Source organism: Photinus pyralis, unplaced genomic scaffold (assembly GCF_008802855.1).
Source record: "Photinus pyralis isolate 1611_PpyrPB1 unplaced genomic scaffold, Ppyr1.3 Ppyr1.4_LG8, whole genome shotgun sequence".
Lineage (NCBI taxonomy): Eukaryota > Metazoa > Arthropoda > Insecta > Coleoptera > Lampyridae > Photinus > Photinus pyralis.
In genome coordinates, this window is record NW_022170819.1 from 20402229 (window position 1) to 20414543 (window position 12315).

Consider the following 12315-nt stretch of genomic DNA (forward strand, 5'->3'; position numbering starts at 1 on the left):
AAAGAAGACTCAGAAGAAGCATAGGAACTCGGCGCATTCGGGAAAGTTTGAAAAATCTAGGATCGTCTGGAGTTAAGGACCCTAAAGCATTGAATAAAAAATTGATGATATTAACATTATTAATGATGACTAGGCTGTCGAAGAATTGAAGAAATCGTAGCATTTAAAGAACTTGAGTCGTTAGTAGGTCGGTGGCCCTTCTTGAAACCTCCAGGCGATCCTTTCATTGCTCTAGCCATGTTATATCATAAAGAACTTCCTGGATCAAAAGATCTCTCAAAGATTAACCGAAACTAAAGGTTTTTGAGTTATTTTCTCTTCAAAATTTCGTTACAGAAAAATAATAATTGAGCGACATCAATGAAAGAATTGCTTTTTGCAACAATTTTCATTATTATGTTAATTTGTAGGTATAATAACAGATCTTGAAATTGAAGCTCATTTTTTATTGGACTATGCACAAATTTGGAAACCAGCAAGATTTAAATAAAAATCACGCCATTTGCAATTTCCTCTATTTAATTTAATAAAACGTTTTTATTTTCTCGACGTCATCGTGACCAAGATAAAGAATGCGAACGTTCAGTATAAAAGTCGTCTGGAACATTAGATAAGCCCGCTAGGTAAGTACGTCAGAAGTGGACAGCTGTACCTGTTATCTTCGGCGACGAAGTTGCAATAGGTTTAAATATGATCAGTTTAAATGCAGCTGTAGAAGTAATAGTGTGTGTCGTATTCAGTTTGTGATTTTATCCCAAAACGAAGAAGAAGCAGAGGTAGGTAATTTTCTTGTTACTCACATAATATGGTAACCCTTACGGCTTACACCATTGAATATCGTTAATTCAATGCATAGACCCAAAGTACGACAACTACTAATTAAAACGTTCGTTAGATACAGAATAATTCGATTTATTTCCGTATAAATTTGACAATTTTCGGCCTTTTTCAATACACAAATTGTTGGAAATCATATTTGCCAGTCTTAACACCTATTTATTACTCTTATTGTTAATTCCTTTGTACAAAATTGATGATCGGGTTCGTGAAATGAAATATTATATTTGCCCAAAGTTTAGTTTTATTGTGTAACTAACAGAACATTTCCTTTTCAAGTTTAAAATATTAATCAAGGACATAGTCATTAGGATAAGCAGGCTTTTAACAAATCTCTTAGGTCGGAATGGAGAAATACTAGGGGAAAGGTCTATCGGGAGAGGTATTCGGGACACTCCCGAGTCAAGAGTTCAAATTTTGGGTAAACCTAGACAATAATAGTATAAAGCTAATTTTTGGTACACATCATAATTGAGGGCTAAATAGTTATATACCTATTAACGGTCGTGGAAAGTCCTCATTCCGCAACCACCTTTTTTGGCCCCCCAAACCCTCTGTCCTTAATATTTTGGTGATTTTTTGGAACTTAACGGAAAACTGAAGCTGATAAAATTCCCCTTCTAATGACGTATTGCGAGCCCACATAGTACCACGTGGTACACACCAGTGGCGTATCTTTTGTGCCCCAAATTTAATTGAAATTTCTTGAAGGACACGTCGAATTTACTGATTTATTTACCAAGAACTATAAGCTTGGCGAAAAATATCGTTACAAATTTTTTTTGGTAGGTGATAAACTTGCAAATCTATTGATGTATAGAACGACTCCCCATAACCAGAGACCAGAAACCTGGTAATTTATTTTTATTTAGTTGCAAAACAACATCTTCAACCTCTTCCTCAAGAGTAGAATGTCCTAGGAGGAACCCATAATATTGTGCGAAATTAAAAAGATGGTTTATTATAAGACCAAAACGCTTCTAAACAATATTCTGTATTATGCTTTTACAATTTAAAAGTGCAGTATCTATAAAGAGCAATTGTTTTAAACGTGTTAGTCTTAAAATAACCTCCATTTTAATTACCCTGAATACTAAGTTTTTCCTAGAACACTTCCTGTACTGAAGTAAATATTCGCATTATTAGTGTAGGTGTATATTTCAAATGAATGTGGTTTTTAGCTAGACATACAGACAACAAAACTACATGGCATTTGAACAGATTTAAACAATTAAATATATGTAGACAATCAAAGGTGAAACTTACTGATAAAAGATTTATTTTGGAGCTCGTCCATTGATTTTTCCTCATGGCTGTACAAACCAGTTGTAGAGTATGCTAAAAAATAAGAACTATATCAAAAACAGTTTTAACGGGATGTGTGTATAGGTACCAGCTGACAACTTACACAGTGCCTCAAAAGGATTCCAATGCAAAAACTTTATGAACAATTAATTGGTTCCCCAAATTATTTTGTGCAATATTAGTATTCTCTTAATTTTCCATTTTTGCTCTTGGACTGGAATAAAATTGAAAACTCACACCTTTGATTGGTGGACAACAATTTTCTGTAAATTAAAACTATTACAGTTATTGCTTTAAAGTAATTAGCTGTTCAGAATTTTGCATTGAAATCAGTACGATGGGTTGTCTAAGTCATCAACTGATATCCAGTATACGCATAAAGGCATTTTGAAATTGTGACTCACCATATAACAAAAAAAATTATTATTGAATGCTTCTTTCTCTTCATGGACCATGCTCCATTCTGTTGAAACCAGTCTTTTGATTGAGAAGTGTGATCGAAAAAGTACGAATTGTTTTGGATTCTACGCACCAAAATTAATAAGAAAAAGTATTTTCCCGAGAAATTTTGGTGCAAGTCGATTTTTGGATAAAAAAGGAAGGTTATACACTGCCTTTTCTAGCCCCGAAAAAAAAATTGTCTCAGATCGAACCCGGAAAAAAATTTTCTTGTATAGAATGTGGCCTATAGAATCCATAATTTCAAACCAGTTCAAGATTGGGCTACTAGTTCAAAAGTTACAGCCCTTTGAATTTTTCTTTCGAAATTGGTTTCTACCTAGTCTATAACTTTGATTAGAAGTCTGATCGAAAAAGTACGAATTGTTTTGGATTCTACGACCAAAATTAATAAGAAAAAGTGTTTCCCGAGAAATTTGGTGCAGTCGATTTTTGGTAAAAAAAGAAGGTTATACACTGCCTTTTTCTGGGCCCCGAGAAAAAAATTGTCTCATATCGACCCAGAAAAAAATTTCTTTACTAGAATGTGCGCCTGTAGAATCCATAATTTCAAACAGTTCAAGATTGGGTACTAGTTCAAAAGTTAACCCTTTGCAATTTTCTTCGAAATTAAAATTGGTTTCTAGTCTATAACTTTTTATTGGGAATTCTGATCGAAAAAAAGTACGAATTGTTTTGGATTCTAGCACCAAAATAATAAAAAAAAAGTGTTTTCCCGAAAATTTTGGCGTGGCAGGTCGATTTTTGGTAAAAAAGGAACGTTATACACTTGCCTTTTTTTGAACCCCGAAAAAAAATTGAACGTAACTGAAAACTAAATCTAGAATATTAATACTCTTTACCAAATTAAATTGTTGAACGCTCGTTGGGGACGTTATTAATTCGAAATTTTAGAACGAAAAAATATCTTTATTCTTAGAGCGCAGTTGGAGGGTTGGTTATGGGTCATTTATACATAATTGACTAGGGAAATACAAATATTTGATGTTCTACAAAAATTACAACCCCCGCAATCGAGGAATACTATACATATAATTCTGAATTTTCTTATAAAATTCGTAATTTTAAAGGGAAAAGGGACTTTATCCTTAGATCGCAATTGGAGGGTTTCTCAGGAATCATTTATATATAATCGATTAGCGAAATACAAATATTTGATGTACATCAAAAATTACAACCCCCGCAATCGAGGAATACTATACATATAAGTGAATTTCCTTATAAAATTCGTAATTTTAAAACGAAAAGGAACTTTATCCTTAGATCGCAATTGGAGGGTTGTTTATGGACCACTTATACATAATCCATTAACGAAACAGACATATTTGATTTTCTACAAAAACTACAACCCCCGAAATCGAGGATTACTATACATATAAGTCTGGATTTTCTTATAAAATTCGTAATTTTAAAGGGAAAAGGAACTTTATCCTTAGATCGCAATTGGAGGGTTGTTTATGGACCACTTATACATAATCCATTAACGAAACAGACATATTTGATTTTCTACAAAAACTACAACCCCCGAAATCGAGGATTACTATACATATAAGTCTGGATTTTCTTATAAAATTCGTAATTTTAAAGGGAAAAGGAACTTTATCCTTAGATCGCAATTGGAGGGTTGTTTATGGACCACTTATACATAATCCATTAACGAAACAGACATATTTGATTTTCTACAAAAACTACAACCCCCGAAATCGAGGATTACTATACATATAAGTCTGGATTTTCTTATAAAATTCGTAATTTTAAAGGGAAAAGGAACTTTATCCTTAGATCGCAATTGGAGGGTTGTTTATGAACCATTTATACATAATCGATTAGCGAAATACAAATATTTGATGTACTACAAAAATTACAACCCCCGCAATCGAGGATTACTATACATATAGGTAAGTCTGACTTTTCTTATAAAATTCGTAATTTTTTAAGGGAAAAGGAACTTGTTGTTTATGGGTCATTTATACATAATCGATTAGCGAAATACAAATATTTGTTTTACTACAAAAATTACAACCCTCGCAATCGAGGATTAGGTACTATTCATATAAGTCTGAATTTTCTAATAAAATTGGTAATTTTAAAACGAATGGAGCTTTATCCTTAGAGTGTAATTAGAGGGTTGTTTATGGATCATTTATACATAATCGATTAACCAAACAGAAATATTTAATGTACTATCAAAATTACAACCCCCGCAATCGAGGATTACTATACATATGTCTGAATTTTCTTATAAAATTCGTAATTTTAAAGGGAAAAGGAACTTTAGCCTTAGAGCGCAATTGAAGGGTTGTTTATGGATCATTTATACATAATCGATTAACGAAATAAAAATATTTGATGTACTACAAAAATTACAACCCTCGCAATCGAGGGTTACTATACATATAAGTCTGAATTTGCTTTTAAAATTCGTAATTTTAAAACGAAAAGGAACTTTATCCTCAGAGCACAGTTGGAGGATTACTTATGGATCATTTATAGTTTACACTATGCCTATACTTATTGTCCCGTTACAGGACACCCCTACATAGAATGAGGTATTTCATCTATTAATGTAATCTTACATAAAAAATTTTCCTACTTTAAGTCAGATGTAACTATAGCACTTGTATTGTTTCAGGGTTTCCTTCTTGCAACTCATGGGAGCATCGCAGTGTGACATTCGGCGGTACTTTTGTTTGCCCTCCTGCTACGTTGATGTACACAGAGGTAGGTGGTAGATCTTAAGTTTACAAGTGCTTTTCTTACCTCTCCAAATCTTTGTGTAAGTTTACTAAAGTCATATCAAATCCATGTAAATTGATAATGTCGCAAATGAGTTCAGTTGCTAAGGGTTGAAAAAGAGCGTTCTCCATACTGGCAGTCGTCGCCATAATGAACAACAAAGTATTCGCATTGGAGATGTTAAAAATCAAACTGGTTTTTATATACGTTGGTTCTTTGGTCACTGTTGTATATTTTTAATATCATTTTGTATTTGCCGTTTTGGTACAGCCTCTAAAGTATAAAGGTATCTATACCTTCTAGTAATGGAAAACGCGTTGTATGTGGAAGCAAACTATGCTTCGGTTAATAATGTTTTACCACACGTCAACAAGACACACAAGTTTTTGAAAATGGTCTGACAATATAATAACTACTAAACTAAACTAAATAAAAAGGTAGCGCGAATGTGAGTAAACAAAACTGTTGTCTGCTTAGTGAAACCTTTGTCTTATCATTAAAAATTTCTACCGTCCGATCAACCACCGAGAAAATTTCTCATCTTATTTATCAAGATTCAATTTAATAAGAAAAGTGCAGTTTCCTGAAATTGTCAGCGAGTGTTCACAACCAGGTTACTAGTGGATTCTTAAAAAAAACTGTAAGTAAAATTTTTATTTTATTTATCGAACGTCTACGTGCGGGGTACTATGTCTAAACAATAAGTGTCTTTCTTGCAGAGATTCTGTTTTAATTGTCATTGACAATCAATTAATAATGCATTTATTCGAATCCTTTGTGCGACCCGGATAGTTTTCATGTCAAATTTGTTGTATTTATCTCAGATGAAAATTTGCAGGTAGATGCAAAACCGGTAGAATAAAACCTTCTTTCGAAACTTGATAGACCAATAAGTACAATATAAAAAACGGAATAAAGCTGTTTATTTACAAATATGTATTATTTGGCACTGCTAGTAAAAAAACAATTAATTAGACTAATTGCAAAATTATTATACATACATACACATATGAATCTAATTAATAAAATAAGGCATATTTTTACAAATTGAACCTCAAATTAGGGCAGTATACACATTTTGCAAGCGCAACTCTATATTTACTCATAGGTACCTACATTAATCAGCAAAATCGCTCTATTACAGTATAATAGCTCAGTCAGTACACTTAGTAAAGTAGAATAAATAAAGTCAACGGCTTAAATTACTTATAATTATTTCTAACTTCAATGACGACCGGTCCGGATGAATTGTTTAACCTCCGATCGTAAGAGTAAATTTGTTTGACGCCCGGATCACGATATCGGCTCTTGGTAATCGACTTGGTCTCTGTCGACTCGATGGTTTGGAAGCTACTCCCGTCTCTTGACGGTACCGTTTTCTTGCTGAAGCTCTGGACGGTATTTGTAATTGTGGGTCTTAGTGGGTCGTCATTACGCGTACTGGTGTGGTACGTCTCGGAGTAGTCATTGCTCGAGTTACTGCCCCGTCTTATAATAGCCCTGGTTGTCGGCGTGAGTGACGGTGCGAAGCTCTCCTTGAAATTCTTAACTACGTGCGTGTCTCGAAGTCGCGTGGGCGGCTCGTAGATGTCGCCGTTGTGCTGGCGTGTGGTCGTGCCGTTATGCCTCCAAGATTCGTGCTTTTCTTCTTCGTGCAGAGTTTTGTATAGTTCGGGGGCGCGTTGCTTCAAGTCGTTTAGGAACGTTCTCTTATTGTCACTAACTCCGTTTTTTACAAAACGGGATGTGCTCTTGTACTCGATGCCGTCTTCGGTTAGATCGCGCTGGCTACGGCTGATACTCGATATCAGTCCGGGACTTTTCAAACCGGAAGGTGAGGAGAGCTGCATTTTGTGCGAGGAACGGTACGGCGACTCCAAGTCGACGTTAAAGCTTTTGCTACGCGAGAGATTTGATTTGTAGGTTCGTACGGGTTTCGCGGGTGCTCCATTTGATAGGGGCTTATTTGGGGAGGAAACTGTGTTGATGAACGAGACGTTGATTGTGCTGTTGGATCGGTCGTTTTTTTCTAAACGTGTGGGCGGTTCGTGTCTTGACAAATGTCGGGGCAAGGTTTGGGAATTTCGATTTTCCGGGGTTGATGAATAGCCTAGGCGACTTGTTGACTTGCTGAATCGACCAAGAGTACTGTGTGACCTAGAATAATGATGTTGCATTAATATTTAACATTTCCGCATTTACTAATGTTTTAAAATTTTAAAATTGGGCCAAAGATTATAATATCTTCCAAATAAATATTCCAATTGCACATTTGGAAACGCGCACTTGCACTTTGAGTGCAATTTTATAGTAGGGAAATCCATGCTCCATTATTTAATCGGTATCAGATATCACAGAAAGGCTGTCTACAGGTTGTCAAAATTAGAGGGTTGAATTTTCCAATAAATTGTATGACTGTGCGGGTTGTAAAATTCCATAAGTGATTGATGGAATTAATGACCGTCTTTTATTCGTCATTTAATTTCTATAGCGCGTTGTCCTCTTAACAGCTTTAGGAAATCACGACTCCAGAAAGTCGCAGATGATAAGGGGTAATCTTGTTTCAATAGGGTTTTATTGCAAAAATTTATGACCCAAAAGTACACATTTTAAAGATACAATTCAGCACAATTACCGTAGGTTTTTTAAAACAACCTAGTTTTTTTACAGCGATCCTGATTGGCTTTTAAAGAAAAATGGTTAGTCATATTGGAAAGGCGTTAATTATTTAATAACGAATAAGGGAGATTAATCTGTAAGACAAATTTTAAGGCATTCGCGTTTGAGCTACCGATGCGACCAGTGCGTGCTCCATGGTAACCCGAGCCAGCAGCGTTTAGTCAAGAAGTAAATTTTATCTCTGGGCAATTTTCTGCGGGTAGTTATTCCGGGGAAGTTTTGAAAGGCATTCGGTCTAAGACTACCAAAAGAGAACCAGAGTTTTCCTAAAATCTTACAATTAAAAAATGGCGAAAACAATTGGAAGCAAAAATGGTTTAGCCGAAAGAATATTTCGCGTCGGAAAGTAATTGTTATCTGAATTTAAGCGTAAAGAAATTATTTGTGCTAATAAAACTAGAAAGGGATTTTAAAGGGAATTTGCGTGTTTAGTCGTGGAATCGCTTTCAATCGATAAACATTGGAAGTTAACGTCCAAAAAACTTCATCCTTGGGCTTCGACTCCCTGACAAACTCGCAGAAAAGCTATCCAGTCGAAATTTGATTTTACAGTGTATCATTCTATCAGTTCACATAGCAAAATAGTCGAGGAACTTAGAAATAAGGCGGTTACACAATAAGAAAAAAAAGGTTTATTTACATAGATCACCATACTCATATGTGGCCTAATAATAAAATTCAAAATTTCTCTTGTCACATTTTTTAGCTTGATCCAAGTGGCAATTGCGATCGCCGTTTTTTGGACATGCCAAAAGTTCATGCAGCTTTTAAAGAATAACATTTTCTCCGTCTGTATATCGTATGGATCTTGCTCAAATTTTTGATATGCATTTATTAGCCATACGAAAACGAAAAATAACGGGCCAGATTTAAACAAACAATTTTGGATCGCCGCAACGGCATCGAACTTTTTTCATTAAATTATTCGAAAGACTTTCATTTTCTGTGTACAACCTACAAAAATTCTGCTAGGTTATATTACAAAAAACGGCAAAGCCGTTATTTTGATTTCGTTAAAATTTTAGCATTAGGCATAAAGATTGTAATTAATTTTGGTGTCCAATCTCTGTTGAACTCGAAATGGGGTTGTATAATAATTATTAGAAAGTGAACACAGAACCTTCCCCATACACTTGGAATAATCTTTAATTGTAATGCGACATGTTTCGGCTAACAAGCCATCATCAGGCCTAAAATGTTATAGCATTGAGCAAGTTTAAAGATCGGGAGCTTCCCTTCAGGACTCTCGATCTTTAAACTTGCTCAATTCTTCGTCCCCGTCAGGGTCGATTAATTTTTAACTTGTATTATTAATATTTCGAAGCCGTTCGGATATTAAAACATCTTGTAAGTTTTATCACTCTTGTGAGACAAATTTGTAATCATACAACATTTTAGGCCTGATGATGGCTTGTTAGCCGAAACATGTCGCATTACAATTAAAGATTAATCCAAGTGTATGGGGAAGGTTTTGTGTTCACTTTCTAATAATTATAAAGACTGTAAGTAAGAATGTCAAAAACGTTTTTTTTTTAAATATATGGTTTGAGCTAGGAAGCTGTTCTGTCAAGTGGTTTTGTTAGACCTTGAAAGAATAAATTGCTCACATGCATTGCAACTGTGGAAGGTGTGTGCGTTGTTTATTTTATGGGGTTTTGTTTCTTAATGGGTTTCGGAAATTTTTCGAGCTAAGATATCTGGCGTTTATATCGTATTTCATCTTCTTAATTAACGCTATTTAGTTCCACTTGAAAATGCAGCACGAGATCATTCTTTGGATCATAAGAAGTAAGAATCATCAAACCTACGTCAAAAAATTACCTTTTGACTACAGGTCGCAACCTTGTGAGCTCATAAGAGCGCCTTCTGCCATTCAGTAATAGATAACAACACAATCAAACTAATAAAAGGGGTAGTGAATAGCGCGGCACTTAATATATTGCGAAAGCAATTCTAACGTTTAACCCTAGACAATCGAATATTAAACCGTAACTAATACTCAATCAGAATCAATAATTCAACTTACGTTAACTAACCAGAAGCAAAATTTTGACTCGACCACGGATTTATCCTACGATCGATGATTATATATATATATATATATAAAAGCATTAACGTGGCGTTATGCAAGAACAAACTGCTTTACGATGCACAAGCAACTAACTTTCTATACAACAGCAATGCAATCTAATTAATTTAGAATGTAAATCAGGTAGTATGAACAATTTTTTCGGAGTAAATAAAATAACGTAGGTAACTAAAAATTGCAGATATTGGCTTCGGGCAAAGTCGGTAACTTCAAAAACTAATTTACAAAGCAACGGTAACTAATATCAGTAAACAAATTAATATAAAGTATATGAAGCGTTGTTAAGCTAGTACAAATGAATATTTGGAGTAATCGTAGGTAATGTAGAATGTAGATCATAATCCAAAAGACAAAAGCACTTGAGGTAAGAAACCACGGTTTTCAGAATTTAGAATTAGTACCTTGGGGTAAATGCAAAAGGGGTTCCGTGAATGCATTCGCCATTCCAAATGCGTATCCAAAGAGAACTGTGCTCCAACTCTCCCAAGAAGTTTAATGTCATCCCTTCTTAGCCTGGTCAAAGTACACAAAATATCCGTAAAATGCAGCAAAAAGTAAAACCCTTTTGGAAATTCAAACTTAGGTAGTTAAAAGGATTGTGCTTAATATGAGAAAATCTTTACCAATTTATGTAAGCAATTTTTCGGAAGAACTTTGGTCGAAAATTTTGTTATTTGTTTTTTCACTCTAATTGTTTAAATAATGAAAATACAGAAAAATGTTCAAATCAAAAATTATAGCCAATGCATTTATCTATAAAATTTGTCTGAAGTTTTCTGATATCTTTTGAAATATACCAAATTTTCCTAAGAGTATTTTTAAACATAATCAATTTTCAAGTTTTTAATTTTAAGATAGTAAATAAACAATGACACGTAGAAACGTAGAGTTTTCATTTATTAATCATATAGAAATCAATCAGTATCATTCGTCTTCCGAGCTCAAATATAACTCAATATCATTTTCATCTTCACTGAAGTTATCCGCAAAATGTGAACCTTGAGTGTCTTGATTATCACCATTTGTAGTTGTTTGATCGTCGAAGTCATCATTATCTTCATCTTCGTCAATATCTACGCTGTTTTTCTTCTAAATTAGTACAATTTCCCGTTTGACAGTGACCACATGCAGGTGAACAAGGGAGCTTAGCTTTTCTACAGCCGCAAGCCTTTTTACAACCAGTTTTGCAGTTACAAAAGATCATATTTAAAATTTCAAGGGCTTGCTTCATTTTTATAGGCATTAAAATATCTTGTTTTTGCCAACCCCAGGATTCAGGAGAAATTTTAGAAGATAACCATTGTTGAATCTGATAATACACTCTAAAAACATGTTGTCTTGCAGCGTCCGATGTAGGTGAAAGAGTGGCCAAATTTACTGCTTTTTTTTAACAACATTATGTATCAACTAAGTTCATTTAGACTTTGAACTTTTGTTGGAGCTTTATATATATGTAAAAGGTATTTAACACCATTTTCAAAAATGAGATTTTTGTCGGCATTTTCTCGATAAAAATAATGAATAGGATCTCCCAACGTTTCGTTATTATTTTTTCAGTGCATCACAACCTTCAAATTATTAACTTTTAAATCAAGCCTTTAATAAACGGGACGTTCGCGCGCACCCACGAATCGACTTCTGCTGAAATCAATTATATCTCGTACACTTTTCAAGTTACAGAAAAACTTTTCAGGCAAATTTTGTAGATAAATGCATCAGCTACAAATTTTAATTGAAACTTTTTTCCGTATATTTAATATTTAAACAATTAGAGTGAAAAAACAAAAACAAAATTTTTCACTCCACAATTTTCCGGAAAATGGCATACCTATCTTCGTAAAGAATTTTTCATAATAAGCACAACTCTTTTGAATACTCAAATTTGAAATTTCAGGAGGTTTTTATTTTTTGTGAAGCTATATATGTACTTTGACCACGCTAGCTACAAGAAAAACAATATGGCATTAGAGTGCAATTGGAGGGTCGCTTAGGGATCATTTATACATAATCAATTAACGAAATACAAATATTTGATGTACTACAAAAATTACAACCCCCGCAATCGAGGACTATTATACATATAAGTGGAATTTTCTAATAAAATTGGTAATTTTAAAACGAAAAGGAACTTTGTCCTTAAAGTACAATTGGAGGGTTACTTAGGGATCATTTATATAAAATCGATTAACGAAATACAAATATTTGATGTA